The sequence below is a fragment of the Salmo salar genome, chromosome ssa08 (genome assembly GCF_905237065.1).
Source record: "Salmo salar chromosome ssa08, Ssal_v3.1, whole genome shotgun sequence".
In the NCBI taxonomy this organism is placed as follows: Eukaryota; Metazoa; Chordata; class Actinopteri; order Salmoniformes; family Salmonidae; genus Salmo; species Salmo salar.
The window spans coordinates 17,467,047-17,486,459 of NC_059449.1; the positions used below are offsets into that span (position 1 = coordinate 17,467,047).

The window sequence follows — 19,413 nt, forward strand, 5'->3', positions numbered from 1 at the left end:
AAATGAGAGCGTGTTCTCAACTGGCCTACCTGGTTAAATAAAGGTGAAATAAAAAATACAAATTCACTTAGCACGTTTACAAGTAGGTACTCCTCCAATACATTTGGATATGAATTGAAATACATTTGAAAATATTCCTAAGGAAAAGCTGCTAAGCTAAGCTGCTGTGTCTGTGTCTTTACCCTGTGTCCCCTGTCTTTAGATCAGGTGTCCCAGCGACCAGAGGCCGTTGCTGATTCCTATCTGTTGTTGGGTAATTGTCTCTGCTCTCCCCCTCTCAACGTTTCACCTTTTCTGATGTACAGAGGGGGACATCAACATATGAATAGAGGAGAAAGGGAAAGTTCCTCACTGGAACTAATTGGTGTTTGTCTCAAGTCACTCAATAATGTTGTAAAATGATTTTATATCAAATGTTTGCAACACATATGCATTACTTAGTTTCTATTAAAACAAGGAATGTCCATGTGGGCATCTAGCTCCTTCCTTAAACCTGCAGAAATAAAATAGTCAAACTACACTATATATACAAAAGTATGTGGACACCCCTTCAAATTAGTGGATTAGGCTATTTCAGCCACACCCGTTGCTGACAGGTGGATAAAACCGAGCACACAGCCATGCAATCTCCATAGACAAACATTGGCAGTAGAATGGCCTTACTGAAGAGCTCAGTGACTTTCAACGTGGCACCGTCATAGGATGCCACCTTTCCAACAAGTCAGTTCGTCAAATTTCTGCCCTGCTAGAGCTGCCCTGGTCAGCTGTAAGTGCTGTTATTTTGAAGTGGAAACACCGCAAAGTAGTAGGCCACACAAGCTCACAGAACGGGACCGCCGAGTGCTGAAGCGCGTAGCAGATAAAAAACGTCTGTTCTAGGTTGCAACACTCACTCCCAAGTTCCAAACTGCCTCTGGAAGCAATGTCAGCACAATAACTGTTTATCGGGAGCTTCATGAAATGGGTTTCCATGACCGAGCAGCCACACACCAGCCTAACATCACCATGCGCAATGCCAGTCATCGACTGGAGTGGTGTAAAGCTCTGCACCATTGAACTCTGGACCAGTGGAAACACTTTCTCTGGAGTGATGAATCACGCTTCACCGGCTGGCAGTCCCACGGACAAATCTGGGTTTGCTGGATGCCAGGAGAACGCTACCTGCCCCGAATGCATAGTGCCAATTTTAAAGTTTGGTGGAGGAGGTCTGGGGCTGTTTTTCATGGTTTGGGCTAGGCCCTTTAGTTCCAGTGAAGGGAAATCTTAACGCCACAGTCAACAATGATATTCTAGATGATTCTGTGCTTCCAACTTCGTGGCAAAATTTTGTGCAAAGCCCCTTCCTGTTTCAGCTTGACAAAGCCCCCATGCACAAAGCAAGGTCCATACAGAAATGGTTTATCGAGATCAATGTGGAGGAACTTGACTGGCCTGCACAGAGCTCTGACCTCAATCCCATCGAACACCTTTGGGATGAATTGGAACGCTGACTGTGAGCCAGGCCTAATCGCCCAACATCAGTGACCAACCTCACTAATACCCTAGAGGCTGAAGCAAGTCCCCGCAGCAATGTTCCAACATCTAGTGGAAAGCCTTCCCAGAAGAGTGGAGGCTGTTATAGCAGCAAAGGGGGGACCAACTCCATATTAATGCCCGTGATTTTGGAATGAGATGTTCAATGAGCAGGTGTCCACATACTTTTGGTTATGTAGTGTAAATCCTGCAAAATTCTGCAAAATGTATGTATTAGTTGCCTTACAGAAAAAAATGAATGGCCTTAAAAGGTTTATTGATATAAAGCTCTCAAACTCAGGACCTTGAAGCCAGTTCCATTGCTTTTTCCCCCACTGTTCCCCTATAATCAGGGACTGATTTAAACATGTTACACCAGGTGTGTGCAATTAATGATCAGGTAGAACAGAAAAACAGCAGGTTCCGGACTTCGTAGGGTAAGAGTTGAATTAAACCAGTTTAATGAGACGGTTGATGCTCTTGCAGTACATTTGGATCAGAGTACAGATGTAGGATCTTAATTAGACCTATATTGTCACAGCAAAATAATCCTGCAACAACAGGATTTGAATGTTTAGTCCGTAATGTTTCTTGATCGTTGGTTTGGCTATTTTGTTAGGCTACATGAAAAGTGAAATACTGTTAATAAATTAAATCAAATTGTATTTGTCACATGCTTAGTGAACAACAGGTGTAGACTAACAGTGAAATTCTTACTTACGGGTTCTCGCCAACAATGCAGTTAAAGATAAAAAATAAAACATAGAAATAGTGACGCAAGGAATAAATACACAGTGAATAACAGATATCAAGTTGTGTTAATGTGTTGTGGTTTTTCAGTGAATTTATGTAAATCACAAAGCTAATCTACATTTCCTGCGGTACAAGGAAATTCTCAGCAACAAAAGATGAATCCAATTAAAGCATGTATCAGTAGTTTAAACAATAACAAAAAGTTGTCCTCGCCCGTTTCGGTAAAAAGTTGAAGGATGGGGCTGGAGAAATTTAACCACTCTCAAATTCATAGACTGAGCTATGGATGCAAGTACTGACCATCCATGATATACAAACTATAGTTTTAACCATGTTTTCAGGCTATACAGTGTTTGTTTACATTTTACTTCGCTTTGAGTTAACCAAGCTTATATTTTGGGTTCTGATCGGATACGACAGTTGAACTAAAGCTCATGAAGCATTTCTAAGTTATATTCTTCAAGAATCCATGGGTACATATTATTAAAGTCCAAAAATGGTGCAACTGCAGTTTTCCCCTTTTAACAGATGTTGATTTCCCTTAGTAGACGATTCATTGTACAGAGTGATTCATTTAGGCAGTGTATAAGTCCAAATGGATGTAGCCTCTGCTGATTGCCCCTTTTAAGATCCAACATCTGTAGCGAGCTATCCACATGGCTGACTCTATCCGTTATAAAATGGATATCATTTACATTATACACAGGGCATGGATATTACATTAACAGATCAAATTGTTTTCCAGTGGAGAAGTTCCATGTCTAAAGTTTAATCAAAAGGGCTACATTGCTGGCAAATTATCACATTTATTTGGAGAAATAACAGTAGTGTGGTATTTTATATAATGAGTATAATAGTTTCTATTATTTTCTGGAAACTGAATATCTCGAAACTGAAGCAGTTCTCTCTAGCTTTCTCCCTCGTGTCTCTGGTATAAGGGGGGTTAGTTTTGACAGTCTCCTCTATAATAGTGTGGTTTCCCTGTCTGAGGTGAAAGAGTCTAGAAACGTGATAACGAGAAGCTCAAACGTGTACATTGTAGTGTACAGTCTAGCTCGTCAGCTCTAGCTCCTGTCTCTGGTTTGGTTTGAGGTGGGTGAGATTTAACATTCTCCTCTGCAACAGAACAGCTTCCTGTTGGTGCCTGCAGTCCAGGCCTAATCACCAGATTATGACACGATAAAGGCAGGGTGTGTCACATGACTTGCCTCTGGAGCCCTAGAGCACTGAACTCCCTCTCTCTGTGTCTCTCCCTCTCTCTGTTGTCACTCAGTGATCAACTGGCTGTGCAATCCATTTCTGTTTCTGCAGACTGGGCAATCTCGTCTAGTGGATGCATTTCCCAATGCAAATAAGAATACAAACTATGCACATTTTCATGCACCTTTTAAAAATCCTCAGACATTTTAGGAGTTTGTTATACATACTGTAATATTCAGTAGAATTAAAGGGACACATCATGACATCTTCAAACTAGGCTAAACTGTAACCTAGTTTAAAGGCAGCCTGTTTGTATGTAACACCATTGCATTTACCACAGTACTTTGTATCAAATGACATCAACATACACGGTAATACCCTTCCTAAAATGTTTTCTTTGGATCTATATTAATAGATGACCTCAAACACACCTCACCCACTCCTGTTTGTAATTTCATCCCAGAAACCCCCAACCCCCTAAATGAGGAGCCCGAGCCTGGTCCTGCCTCTGCACCATACACCCCCAACCCCCTAAATGAGGGGCCCGAGCCTGGTCCTGCCTCTGCAAAGTACTCCCCCAACCTCCTAAAAGAGGTGCCCGAGCCTGGTTCTGCCTCCACACAATTCACATAGTCTAATTGTTGGCAGATGTGGCACTCTGTTTCTCTGTGGTACCGATTCACATTGAGGTATTTGTGCTCCTCTCTCTCTCTCTCTGTAGTGTACATTGGGAGTTAATGGACGGTCTCTGTTACCTCCACAACTGTGCTTTGACATCTATTCATCAGCGTTTCGTCCACATAATGTGTTTCAAATTTGACTTCAGTGTTGCGCTTAGTGAATGAATAGCGATCATTTGAATATCTGTAGAGACAGAGCAATACAACGAGACATCGGAAGTCCGACTTTGTCAGACTCGGTAAGGTCGGTTCGGTTCCAGTTCGATTATTAAAAAAGGATCACTGTTTTTCGATTTCGGTTTTGATTACTTGAGTTGAATGCTGTAACAACACAGAATAAAACAATGAATAAAAGTCCAATGATGGTAGTGACTGCCCATTACTGCTTATCACTTATCATTTATTCACATTACTTTACTTCAATAGAATATTTCTGTTGTATATATTACATTTGTTTTATTTGATGACTATTTCATTCCAAGTCATCTCATCTCGATAGAGCTACTGCCTATGCTGTCTGTGACGTTCGTCATTAAAGGTAGACCAATGCGCAGCGTGAGTTGGGTTCATCATACTTTATTTTAAATGTGAACCAGCAAAAAACAATAAACAATACAACGAACGAAAAGCTAGGCGTGCAAACACATGCAACACCAAGACAAGATCCCACAACTGACTGTGGAAAAAAAGGGCTGCCTAAGTATGATTCCCAATCAGAGACGACGAATGACAGCTGCCTCTGATTGGAAACCATACTCGGCCAATCAAAGAAAAAGACAACATCGACATACAACACACAGAATGCCCACCCCATGTCACACCCTGACCTAACCAAACAGAGAAATGTCTCTCTCAGGTCAGGGCGTGACACTGTCTGCCAAAATTACTATTTTAGTAGTTCTTCAAAGTCAATAAGGCATACTTTTATGACTGCTGAATGCCAACTATCAATCTCTTTGATCATGCATTTTCAGGTAGAGCTACGTCACAAATCAACTGCTGCTCTCTACATCCCCTCACGATAGTACACTCTTGTCTCTTCTGTGGCAGGTGTAAAATAAACACAGACCGGACAAGTAGATGCACAATGGATTATGGTCAATGTAGTTAATTACCACGTTTTATGTGCTAAACTATGTGGAATATTAGCCTGTTGGAAACTGCAACTCCTTTCTATATCGCACAGTTCAGGCTGGATCTGATTTATCTCTAGAGAAACTGTGCAATGTGTGCCATTGAGCTCACAGGGAAAAAAAGAACGAAATGGAATTCAAATAATTGAACCGATACTGGTCAATTAGTTGTTTAAAAAATGAAAAATAACAGAAATTGCAGTTACTCGCTCAGCACTATAAGTCAGACTTTGTTGATCCCGGGGGTAGGAAAAAGATCTATACTGATGCCTCAAATTCGGCTTGAAATGAAATAGAGACTTATAGCTACTTTTTCATCAAATACCAGCTAATACTGGTTGCACCCAAATTGCACCCTATTCCCTATATAGGGCACTACTTTTGACCAGAGCCCTATGGTGCGCTACATAAGGAATATGGTTCCATTCGGGACGCAAACACTGACACAGATGTCAATGATAACCTGTCTGACTGGCTTTTTCTCTGGTTGTGGGTTGGGTCCATCCTTTCCCACCCACTTCTGCCCTGATCTCACGCAACTCGCTCAGCAGGAAGTGTGACTAAGTCATTTGCAAGCCCTGCACATACAAACTGCCACAAGTCATTATACAACAACCACACTATTAGCTGTGTGGTGTGCTTACAGTTAGATCTGCTCCCCTAGCATTAGCCTTGTTCATTCTGTAGCAATATACCTTTAGAGATTATCCAAACAGTCAAGCCCCACTACGCTATCTTGCCTTGTACCGTTGTCTTCCTATCAGGGAAAAGCGGTGCGTTTCATTTGGATTGACTGTTGCTGAGTGGCTTACTTACTGACGTCAGAGGTTCTTACTGCTGATCGCAGCAACAAAACCCAAGCCTTAGATTTGATCCTGAAACACAGTTAGCGTTTTCTGTTAACACTGCAACCAATGTTAGTGGTACCATCTCTGTGCTGGTTTTCAATGGCGTCAATATGCATTGACTGCATGGCCCTGTCCTCCCATATCCAGGTCCACAGAGGTCAGTGCTGATAGGTTGGGGTTGATCATTAGCCCAACCTGGACTGGAAATGTGTAACCTTGGGGTTTACCCCTCTGAACCAACTGACCCTGGATCATGGGAGACTCAGTCAGACTGGACTGGAAATGTGTAACCTTGGGGTTTACCCCTCTGAACCAACTGACCCTGGATCATGGGAGACTCAGTCAGCCTGGACTGGAAATGTGTAACCTTGGGGTTTACCCCTCTGAACCAACTGACCCCGGATCATGGGAGACTCAGTCAGCCTGGACTGGCCCTGGCTCTGCACGGCTTAGACACTGTAGCATGTGTTATTGACCTGTGCACACCAAGCTGCTATACAGATAAAGCCCTGTGTCCTTCTTTGTGTGTGTGTGTGTGTGTGTGTGCGCCCGTGTGTATGAAACCAAACGCACAGCAACCCAAACACACGCAACTGTGTAAACCGGCAACATGCTTCACAACCCACCCAACCTCACACAGCACACTCTCCAACCCCTCTGCCTCCCTCTACACCAACCATCCACCATTCCCTTTGTCTCTGCGCCACAGTCAATATATCTGACTAAACTTGATGAACTGTTGTACGCCGCAAAGTTAATTTCTTTCAGAGTGCACGGTAGCCATGGCAACCACCTTATTAGTGCGCTAAAGCCATCTGCTCTAAACATTAACTGGAGCGCGACTGAGTGGACAAAAGCTGCACTGGCAGGGAGTACATGTGCTTTACGCATTGATCCTACTCAGAGGGGATCGATAGAAAGCCACATTTGTGGTTGTTGCTGCTATGGTAGTGTTCGGCCATTTTGATTTTCTGTTTTCTCAAAACCAGACTTCTTTTAGTTCCTTTTTTTTTGGCTTGCAGGAGCTTGGAGCTGCATGAACTGTTTTGGTGAATGTAGTTTGTTTCATGTCCAAAATACTGAGATATACTACATTTCAAAAGCTGTTTTCTCCCAATGCTGCAGAGAGACACCATATTTAGATGGTGGTATAGTATTACCTTGCTGACTGTATGCTGCCTTGCACTGTAGTACTTTTGGTGCCGCTTTTGGGAGCAAATTGCTGTTAATGATTTAAATAAAAATGGAATTGAATACCTTATATGATTGGTCTGTTACACTTGACTGAAAGCATCTTTACCCACTGACCCAAGACTCATATATCATGAAGCGAAAAATGTATGTCATTTTCAGGCCAACTTATGAGGGATCCCAATGTTTCTATTCTGCAAGCCCCCAGATCTGGCAGTATACTTAGCTCACCTCACTGGAACATTTATTTAGCAAATGCTTTGTTTCTGTTTGAACGATCCAAATCCAAACCAGGGTGCCTTTAAACAGGAAGGGGGGGAGCCTTTAAACAGGAAGGGGATGCGCCTTTAAACAGGAAGGGGGGGTGCCTTTAAACAGGAAGGGGAAGTGAACAGTAAACAGGGTGCAGGGAAACATATGAAAAGGAAATCATAACATTAGACACACATGGCAGTGGAAGAATCCAAAACCCAAAACGCCTTCTCAACAGATCTTATCACTAAATAGAATAGGGCTGATCTGTATGAAAGACACATGAGAACTGGGGGCCTATCTAAAATATGTAGTAGTTGCACACAAAACAACAACAACAAATAGGCCAGTCATTTTACATCGCTTTCTCTTGGTAACATTTAACATTAAGTTGCTCTTGTGTAGTAATAACAATGTGTTACACAGTAATACAGTAATATCATTTAAATTATAGGCATTATGTTAGGTTACATCCAAAGCATGAATGCAGTGTGTGCCCCTGGACTTAAATGAATGAAAAATATTAGTGATGTTCTCCACCGTTTGAGCTCAGCTGGCAAAATATTGATATCCTTCCACCGCATTGGTTTCCAAGCAGCCTGAGCTAAACGACTGTTGCTATGGTCCCTCTTTTCCCTCCACTCAGCTGACATGAGGCACGTGACTCCCTCTCCTTATATGGAAGCAGCAGGATCACAAATCACTCTGAGTGAGGGATGCGTTCTACGAATTAAGGTTCCCAGAGAAGGACATTGAGTCACCACTAATCAAGTGGCAGATTCATTTATTTATCCTACCGTGCCATTTCTCTTACACCCATATATAGTTTTTTATGTTGCTCCCATTCATTTAAATGACTCATAGAGCTATATGAATCATTAATCATGTTGCACTACTATCAGGCCGTTTAGTAGGTTACTGTGCATAGCTGTACATATAGACTGTTATTCCTTTCACTGTGAATGTCTTCCCTGGCCTGTAGGCCTATAGTCAAACACATCTGGAAGACTAAGCAAAGGACTGTGGTGTGGTGTAGATAAGGGTCCATTATTCAATCAGTAGAGCAGGGGAGGACACAACAATTCACTCCACCAAGGGAATCAAAAAATAAAGATGGCCACCGCTGCTAAAACCTCCTAAACCTGCTGAACCAGACTTTTTCCGCAATTCGCAATGTAAATACGTACGTCTGCATGAAAAACAAACAGCCTTGACATTGAGAGGGGGAAGGGATTGAAAGGAGAAGCACCAGCTGCCGCACCGGTCACATTCCACTGAGGAAACCTCATATCTGAGGCTGGGCTAGGCTGCTCGCTATGAGCCTTCAGAAGAAGTTAGTGATGTCATTCCATGCAAAGTATGGCCGTGGGTAAGGGTTATGCTCTTGAATGACATTCAGGACCAGCTGTCTTTGCGTGCTCCATGCTGCTCCCTCTGTAGACAACAGGGGAGCCAGTTGGAGCCCTGGTAACCTTTTTCAATGACAGCTCCCGGAGTTGGAGGGAGAAGCCATTTTAGTAGGACGTGTGAAATGCCATGGACCTCACGATACGATATGATCACAATACTTAGGTGCCGATACGATATGTATTGCGATTCTCACGATTCTATATGCATTGCGATTTGATGTTCCAAACATATTGCTCAGTATACTGTATGTCTGCTGCAGAAAGACAATAGAGAGCGTGAGCAAATGAGTTTTTAATCAGTCAGGGAAATAAAAGTGCTAAAAAAACATTTGCTAACTTTTTAAAAAGAAGATAGAGAACAAGCTATAGGATGAAAAATACCAGCGTTGTAGCACAGGTACAGCCGACTACCTCTAGCTAACTCTATGTACAGTAGCATTTTATTGATTTTTTAAAACCGATTCTTAGAGTCAAATATAATAATAATAATAATAATAATAATAATAATAATATTCAGTACATTTTAGATGAAGGCAAACAGTCTCAGAAGAAGCAGTTGTTTATATGTGGTCCCTGTGTGGATTCCTCAATCATGGGGGGAGGATTGGGTTCCTCTTCAGATCATGCGACTCACTAATGAAGGCATTAGTTATGGAGATACATTTTCAGATCTTAACCTTTAAAAAAAAAATCACAGATCCGGATGCAGATTGTGCAGCTCGGTGCTTTGACAGTCAAATGCTTTCATCCTTCTCTATTGGCCTTAAAATGAACACTTTGATTATCCAGTTACACCCCTACTTTCTGGGTTCAGATCTCTAGATATCTGATTCTCCCTTGTGTCCTTAGAGTAGACTTTTTGAGTTACTGGCATTGATTGACCTCCTTCACACTTTGGATGGGTTCTGACCCATAAGCCTTAGCTTCTCACCCTAACTCTGCTGGTTTGTGGTTGGGTTGTTCTTACGGTAACTACTAGCCAAGCATCTTGATGAGGTGTGTGTGTGTGTGTGTGTGTGTGTGTGTGTGTGTGTGTGTGTGTGTGTGTGTGTGTGTGTGTGTGTGTGTGTGTGTGTGTGTGTGTGTACTGCCACTCTCCACACACTCACACCCACGTGTTATAAACCACAGCTGTAGTCAACCATGCTGTATCAGACAGCTAGTAATCAACCATGCTGTATCAGACAGCTAGTAGTCAACCAGACTGTATCAGACAGCTAGTAGTCAACCAGACTGTATCAGACAGCTAGTAGTCAACCAGACTGTATCAGACAGCTAGTGGTCAACCAGACTGTATCAGACAGCTTGTGGTCAACCAGACTGTATCAGACAGCTAGTAGTCAACCAGACTGTACCAGACAGCTAGTGGTCAACCAGACTGTACCAGACAGCTAGTAGTCAACCAGACTGTATCAGACAGCTAGTAGTCAACCAGACTGTATCAGACAGCTAGTGGTCAACCAGACTGTATCAGACAGCTAGTGGTCAACCAGACTGTATCAGACAGCTAGTAGTCAACCAGACTGTATCAGACAGCTAGTGGTCAACCAGACTGTATCAGACAGCTAGTAGTCAACCAGACTGTATCAGACAGCTAGTAGTCAACCAGACTGTATCAGACAGCTAGTGGTCAACCAGACTGTACCAGACAGCTAGTGGTCAACCAGACTGTACCAGACAGCTAGTGGTCAACCAGACTGTATCAGACAGCTAGTAGTCAACCAGACTGTATCAGACAGCTAGTGGTCAACCAGACTGTATCAGACAGCTAGTGGTCAACCAGACTGTACCAGACAGCTAGTAGTCAACCAGACTGTATCAGACAGCTAGTGGTTAACCAGACTGTATCAGACAGCTAGTGGTCAACCAGACTGTATCAGACAGCTAGTAGTCAACCATACTGTATCAGACAGCTAGTGGTCAACCAGACTGTATCAGACAGCTAGTGGTCAACCAGACTGTATCAGACAGCTAGTGGTCAACCAGACTGTATCAGAAAGCTAGTAGTCAACCAGACTGTATCAGACAGCTAGTAGTCAACCAGACTGTATCAGACAGCTAGTAGTCAACCAGACTGTATCAGACAGCTAGTAGTCAACCAGACTGTATCAGACAGCTAGTAGTCAACCAGACTGTATCAGACAGCTAGTAGTCAACCAGACTGTATCAGACAGCTAGTAGTCAACCAGACTGTATCAGACAGCTAGTAGTCAACCAGACTGTATCAGACAGCTAGTAGTCAACCAGACTGTATCAGACAGCTAGTAGTCAACCATACTGTATCAGACAGCTAGTAGTCAACCATACTGTATCAGACAGCTAGTAGTCAACCAGACTGTATCAGACAGCTAGTAGTCAACCAGACTGTATCAGACAGCTAGTAGTCAACCAGACTGTATCAGACAGCTAGTAGTCAACCAGACTGTATCAGACAGCTAGTAGTCAACCAGACTGTATCAGACAGCTAGTAGTCAACCATACTGTATCAGACAGCTAGTAGTCAACCAGACTGTATCAGACAGCTAGTAGTCAACCAGACTGTATCAGACAGCTAGTAGTCAACCAGACTGTATCAGACAGCTAGTAGTCAACCAGACTGTATCAGACAGCTAGTGGTCAACCAGACTGTATCAGACAGCTAGTAATCAACCAGACTGTATCAGACAGCTAGTGGTCAACCAGACTGTATCAGACAGCTAGTGGTCAACCAGACTGTATCAGACAGCTAGTAGTCAACCAGACTGTATCAGACAGCTAGTAGTCAACCAGACTGTATCAGACAGCTAGTGGTCAACCAGACTGTATCAGACAGCTAGTAGTCAACCAGACTGTATCAGACAGCTAGTAGTCAACCAGACTGTATCAGACAGCTAGTAGTCAACCAGACTGTATCAGACAGCTAGTGGTCAACCAGACTGTATCAGACAGCTAGTGGTCAACCATACTGTATCAGACAGCTAGTAGTCAACCAGACTGTATCAGACAGCTAGTGGTCAACCAGACTGTATCAGACAGCTAGTGGTCAACCAGACTGTATCAGACAGCTAGTGGTCAACCAGACTGTATCAGACAGCTAGTGGTCAACCAGACTGTATCAGACAGCTAGTAGTCAACCAGACTGTATCAGACAGCTAGTAGTCAACCAGACTGTATCAGACAGCTAGTAGTCAACCAGACTGTATCAGACAGCTAGTAGTCAACCAGACTGTATCAGACAGCTAGTAGTCAACCAGACTGTATCAGACAGCTAGTGGTCAACCAGACTGTATCAGACAGCTAGTAGTCAACCAGACTGTATCAGACAGCTAGTGGTCAACCAGACTGTATCAGACAGCTAGTGGTCAACCAGACTGTATCAGACAGCTAGTGGTCAACCAGACTGTATCAGACAGCTAGTGGTCAACCAGACTGTATCAGACAGCTAGTAGTCAACCAGACTGTATCACCACCACAACACCCCTGCCGAGTTACAATGGATCAATCTTACACACACGCACACACACACACACACACACACACACACACACACACACACACACACACACACACACACACACACACACACACACACACACACACACACACACACACACACACACACACACACACACACACACACAACCACCATCTTAACATGTTTTTTGTGGGTTTCAAGTGTTTTAATTCATCAGAACTACAGTCTAAAATCTGGTCTTTGATGAAAACAAATTCCCCTGGCGCTGTTTTATATCTGTATTGGATTTAGACACTGTAGTGTAGTGTTCAGTTGTTTTATCTAACCCTGAACTCTCTGAACTTTGCTAATCCGACCTAGTCAGAACTCTACCCAGCTTGGCTATATTTGGAGTTGTAAGGCAATGCTAGGGCAACTCCACTCACTCAGTCACGTGTTGGTTTTGACTTACTCTACATTCTTGACAAAGGGAAAATTAACTTGTTTGCCATTTGCACAGCTGGTAACAGTAAATATCCTTCCAGATTTGAGAAAACCACATTTGCTAATGAATTGACACCTCTTCAAATAGTCTGCCTCATCAAAAGGCAACATAGAGGAAACCAACACGAAAGATTCTCGGAAGGGGAGATATTAAAGTGAAACAAATATAAACGCCTTCAGAGGTGTGTGTTTGATACTCCAATATTCCGCTTTTTGGGGTTTCATTTCTGCCATGACTTCAGCCACAGTAAACTTCTTTCCTTTATTCATCTGAGAAAGGCTCAACCAGTAAAAGTTACAACCAGTGAGTAATTACAAGAAAAGCACCTAGTCATTCCATGCGCTGAGCAAACTGAATGCCTGTTTCTCATAACTTTTTTTGATCTTTGGACTGAATATTGCAACACGGTATGAAAATAGATAGCATGCTTCTAGTTACTAGCTTGGAGCCAGCCGTACTAGTGTGTAGGCTTATTTAGCCGTTCACGTGCTCTGGAGTCTCTGCTGTCAGCGTGGCGGGAGCTCAGAGAGACGCTGACGCTGTCTTTAGCGTTGCCATGTTCTGCTTTCCAGACACTACCTTGGCCGGCGTCAATCTTCGTCTCTCGCTCACTCGCTTCACCTCTCCGCCTCCCCCCTTCCTTTCGCTTGTGGTGGTGTCGGGGACCGATGGCAGCGTTCAAATATCTTGAGAGCGGAGAGGAGCGGCCGAGTGGCGGGAACGGGGAAGAGATGCTGCTCGCTTTCGGAGCTGTTACGTAACGAGGTCTACTCTGGAATGCCTGGATGGTGTTTGTAAACAGTGGCGGCCATGTGCTCACACTCACGTGGAGACCGGAAAGGGAGTTCTGTCCTAGTCGTGCCCTCACCGGCAGGTCTCCTCACCCCTGAGGTAAACCCCAACCGGCTGACATCGATACACACTTCAAGGGCCAAAAGAACACTCCCTCCAGTCGGCCCGTGCCACTTAGTCTCAACGAGACAGCCTTATCACTCTGAAGCGTAGCCATAATTAAAACACAGACAGACGAATGGAAGGGCCAAGGCTTCTTTGAGAGAAAGAGAGAGAGAGTTACAACACTGTATATAGACATGTGTAATGTTTACTGTACATTTTTATTGTTTATTTCACTTTTGTTTATTATCTACTTCACTTGCTTTGGCAATCTTAACATGTGTTTCCCATGCCAATAAAGCCCTTAAATTAGAGAGAGAGAGAGAGAGAGAGAGAGAGAGAGAGAGGTGTTCTGTCGTGGGTAGAGATACAAGGTGTTGCTTAATCACAGGAAGAAGATAATTGTGTAATTCTAGCGATGAGTAACAACCAGGGCAGGGCCAAAAAGAAAAACTGTGGTTTCTATACCAACAGTCAAATGCCAAACGAGGACAGAAATGCATGGTGATCTTTTGGGAAATGAAACTCTTTCATAATATTGTTTAGAAATACACACCATAGAAGCTGAAAAGCTAGAAGTGCCTCATTTGAACACAACCTAAAAGCCTTGTAATGAGACAATCTACAGAGGTTCTAATGTAAATCATAAAGTAGACTATCTGGACAACATGCACGTTGAAAGTAAAGGCCATGCACATTGAATGACCGTCTAAAGAAATTGCATCCAATACACTCATGTAATAAGGCAGTAATAACCGATTGCAAGCTTTACCACGGTTCTTCAACTATCGAGGCTGGGAGCAGCAGAGAGCTAAATCAATATCTCCAGAGGTCAATATGAGACACAGTATGTCGCCATTTTGTCTGAGGAGGAGGGACGTGATCAACAGAGCCAGGTTGGTAGCTACACAGAGGCAATGCATTTTAAAATGTCTCTTAACCTGTTCCACTGTGTCATCGCTGCAGCAGGGTTACCGTGGCCTTTGGGGTCGAAATGTGATGCGTGGCCTGCGGTTGGAGGTCAGAGGTAAAACCCAGCCCATTGTGAATGGACAGCATTGTTGCAGAAACCATGGAGACTGAAACCACTGGACATTCTTACCCCCAAAGCTTGATATTGTCTTTTCTCCCTTAGATAACATAAAGGGGAAGAAGCAAGGGGAGTAGTCCAACCATACCCAGCTTTATCAGTGGGTGTGGATTGATGAGAACAGCCATGTCCATTCGTGTGATTGATCTTTCTGACTGGACTGCCCCCCCCCCTCACCCTCCTCTAGCCACCATGTGTTGACATTCTCCCTACTAGGATCTCTGGCGCAGATATGGTGCCTTTTTCCAATGCTGATGTAACAACACATGTGGTGTTAATGAAAACAGCACAAAGGGACAATGGAGGTTGTATGTTCAAGACAATATCTTGGCTTGCCAAGTGACTCCTGTCTTGTGCAAAGACCTCCTTCTGTGGTAAAATTACACAATCTAGTCATTGCTTTGGGCACAATATTTTACCCATAAATGAAGTAACTGACTTTTTTGTCTCGCTTTATATCTGTACTTATGATAGCACACTATTATCTCTTGATAGAAGTTGAGAAACAAACTATTGTATAGCAATCTTGCTGTCTGGTACCATCTAATATATCCATTGAAATAAAAATGTCTTCCTCGACTAACATTCTGCAGTATCAATGATGTAAGCAGTGCAATGTGGATTGATTTCAGTCTACTTACTGAGAAATGCAGTCAACTCAAGAAAGACACACTTAACTCAAAGACGAAGTCCATGCATCCTCCAATATTGGCTTGCAGCTGTTTGATCCACTACAAAATAAAGCTAGTCTTATCCTTTAGCTTAGGTTATTAAGCATACAGCTCCAATATGAATCAAGTAGAATTATTTTCACTCAAGGCCTATTTCTCTACATTATCTTATCTGGGGCAAATGAGCCTCAAATGGCACAATTCATTTCAAAACATAAAAAAACAGTATACTACCTCATCCAGTCAAAACAAACTTCACGAGAAATATGGAGTACTACGGTGCACTCCCCTAGTTACGTTAGGAGATAGGTTGACGCTGCGCAGTCATTGACCATGCTTACCAAATCAAAACAGAGCCGGAGCCACGCTGCCATTGTTGCATCGAAGGCTTTTGATGCCTTCTTCAAAATATAATGAAACTGTGAATACTTATATATTGCTCTCTGTTCTCTGATATCACGGAGGAACATTTTAGTTTGTCGATAGTTCTGTGGTAAAGATATATATATATTTTTAAATTCTATGTATACTTTATATGGTGGAGTCATTGACTAAAATGCAGATGAAGATTTGCCTTAATCAACAGTTCAAATAGCTAGATTAGTTTTAACGAGCAACTGACATTTTTTGCTTAACATAACTGCAGTTCCCTCCAATACGTTTCCCCCGTTAGGCTAGCTTTAGCCTAATACATTTACCCTGGCATTCCAAGCTATCACAGGTGATATTAGTTTGTAGCACTTGGCTGAGATTCCTTCATTGTTCTAGCATTAGCATATGTTAGCCTCTGCACTGTGCACCTCCCCTTGGCTGTGGTGTTTATTTACAACAGCTCATTAGTAGCCACTTGTTGTGCTGTGCTCCCCCTGGGCAGGCATGCCTTACTTTGCATTTCACACAAACTACTACTGCTAGCTGCTATTGTGGGATGACCCCCGATTGAAAGTGCATGCAGGGCCAGCGCAATACACAAGCCCAAATACACAAATAAGGGCAAAAGATAGCAGGCCTTTATCTGTGTAATATTCTAGTAGGTCATTATGATGCTAATCCTAAATGTGGCCTGTTAGCAACTTCAGCAAAGATAACAGGAAAACAACACGCTCCATTAGCAACTAATTTGTTCAGGGGAAGAGAGGTGTTGGGCTAATAAAACCAGTCATCCTGGTTAGTGTAGCTTGGATGTGTGTAGGAATCCCTATTATTCGTTAGTACTGTATCTGACAGCTAGCATAGCATAGCTATGTACTGATGTCTAGCTAGCTAATGATGATGTGCCATGGTTTGTTTTCTTTTCAATTAAAGTCAATTTATGTCAAATAAATACATGACAAAATACGGCAAATTGTGACAAAAACAAATGTCAACAACATCGAATCCTTTCTGTTCATCAGTAAAACATAAATGCAAATTGAGATCGAGTAAATGCTAGAAACACCTCCATTACTGCCTTTGTATTGACAATAATCTGTTTATTAAAGGTGCTGTCTGCTGGCTTCTTGCATGGCAGTGCATGTGTTTTGCCCAGACACATTATCTCAGACTCTCACAAAAGACAACATATATCATTTTATGTGTTAAATGATTAATATGTTAAACAGTAGGAAAACTGTTTGCATAATGCAAAGCTAACATGTCCTAATATGTTATATTATATTATAGTTGTTGTTGTTCAATTGCTGGATTCTTAACATTTTCATGGTGACTTCATGGTGTAAGAGAACTGAGTCAACTTCTGGGAGACATATTTGTTGGGGTCTAGTTGGGAAAAAAAATCTATTTCGGAAAAGACCTGCTTCCAGGATTCCAATTCTTGTGTCGTTCAACTAATGGTGTGGTCGTATTGAGTTTCAATTTCCTTTAAAGCTTCTGACCTCATCATCCCTCTGCTATCCACCACAATTCTCTTCTCTCTTTTCCACTCCTTGGACTGCGCTGGCCTGCCTTTGTGTCTGCTTGTCATTCACCGGTGAATGCAATGAAAGCTGATTCACAGGATGCACAAAGCCAGAAGCTAGCTACACTCTCCCCCGCTCCCAGCTCTCTTTCCCAGGCACTATAGTCTTAGTGATGGACTGGAGGCATAGCGCTGTTCTAAATTAGACCCAACATAGCAGAAAATAATCAACACAAGAACACAACCGTGAGACTACAAAGAAAAAAGGACAGAAACTGACTGCATGAATGATTTCTGGTTAAAGAGTCCTTCTCTATGATAGATTTGCAGAAGAAAATGATACATATTTTCCCTATAAAACAAAGCACTCAAATAAAACGTCAAAATAAGGACAATGGCCATTTTAGAGATGAGATATTTTTCAACTGGGAGCTAGCTGCTTCTCTGTTGCACTGAACATCAGAGGGATTTTCCTTGTTCATAATGCCTCAAGAAAAGTACTGAACAAGGTCTCCATTTTCTACACTAGACACATTCCTAAGGCTACTTGAGTGTCCACTGACCAACAGAGGCAAAAAACTGATATCTCTCTATTTCAACTAGCAAAAACGAAAAAAGAAAATTGTCAGCCATGTTGGAAGGAGAAGCTTTATCTAATATCCCCCACCTTATTAATTTAGCTAGCTCATGCTTTTGCTGAGGGAACATTAGCATGCCTTGTACTAAGCCACAGAGCCACCGAAAAGACCAACAAAAGGTCAAAAGGAGAAGGACAACGAGTGCAAAAAACAAACGGAGCTGAGTCTCACCTCTTTTTACGTCCCTCCACTTTGTAGAAATTCCAACAAACCGTCTGGATCTCCTCTTTAACAAATCCTAAAGGGCCGCCATCTTGCTTCCTTCTGTTCTTCTATGAAACAGACTATCCTCCAACATCAATATTCATGGGGCCAGTCTCTGACGTCAACATCGACTCTTATCATCAGGAGGAGAAGCCCGGTCGGTCGGTGGTGTATCCCTGTTGGCCACTCCGAGTGCCACACATATGTAACTGGCAGAGAAGCAGCCAGCCAGCACGCCGTGTGGACAAGTTGTGTGTGTGTGTTCGGTGTGTGTGTGCGTGTGTATGTGTGTGTGTGTTTGTGTTTGGTGTGTATGTGTGTGTGTCAGTGGTAGAGTCTTGCCTTGCCTTGCCTTGCTGGCAAAGCTGAAGTAATGAGAAAACCTCTCTCCTGGTGAGTCTCTCCACCACACAAAGGGCCTGGGCTTTCTTTCCCCCCTTTTTTTCCCTTCTTCTCCTTCAGCCGCACACAGTAGTGCACACTATGACTACGGCTGGCCCCAAGCACCGGACTGGATCTGCACAGTGACAGGACATGGGTTCCGCTCCGCCGTCCAATCCCTTTAAACTGACTACAAGCTCTCTGGGCTTATCTGTCTGTCTGAGAAACAGAGGATTGGAGAGTAGCAGGGAGGCACACTCCCCCCTTCCTTTAGTCAGACAGGAAGTGTGTGTGTGTGTGTGTGTGTGTGTGTGTGTGTGTGTGTGTGTGTGTGTGTGTGTGTGACTCAAGGAAACTCATGCCGAGCTCTAGGGGGATTTTTCCACCACCCCTCTCTCCGTCTTGACTTCCTGGTTCTTCTTTCGGTTTCATCAGTTTCTCTCAAGCTGTCATAGGTCTCAGGAGTTCCCCCATTGCCTCGTGGCTTCTTTACGACTCCTTGGAGACTTGCTTCTTCTACTCAGTCTCTCAAGACAGTTAGCTTCGTCTTCAGAGTACGCGAGTCGTGCCCTGCCCTCATTTCCAATGTTTCTTCTGGGTTTTGTTTTGGCACGCCTTGGCTGTCAGGCAGGCTAATTTTTGGAGCAGGCGTAAGACAACACTAACCTTTGAAAGGATCCATACAGGCAGCAGCATCCTTTTCTTTATGTGTCTGCCAAGAG

General features: G+C 43.1%; 1 protein-coding gene across 1 annotated transcript in view; it reads right to left on the reverse strand.

Annotated features, from left to right (window-relative positions):
* Window positions 1-18,901, reverse strand: part of LOC106610354 (methylcytosine dioxygenase TET2) — a 52,354-nt gene extending 33,453 nt beyond the window's left edge. Inside the window, exon 1 of the mRNA XM_045722890.1 lies at window positions 18,278-18,901. The gene's annotated coding sequence lies outside the window, so the exon portion shown is untranslated. The remainder of the gene's footprint in view (window positions 1-18,277) is intronic.
* Between the last annotated feature and the right edge of the window lie 512 nt (window positions 18,902-19,413).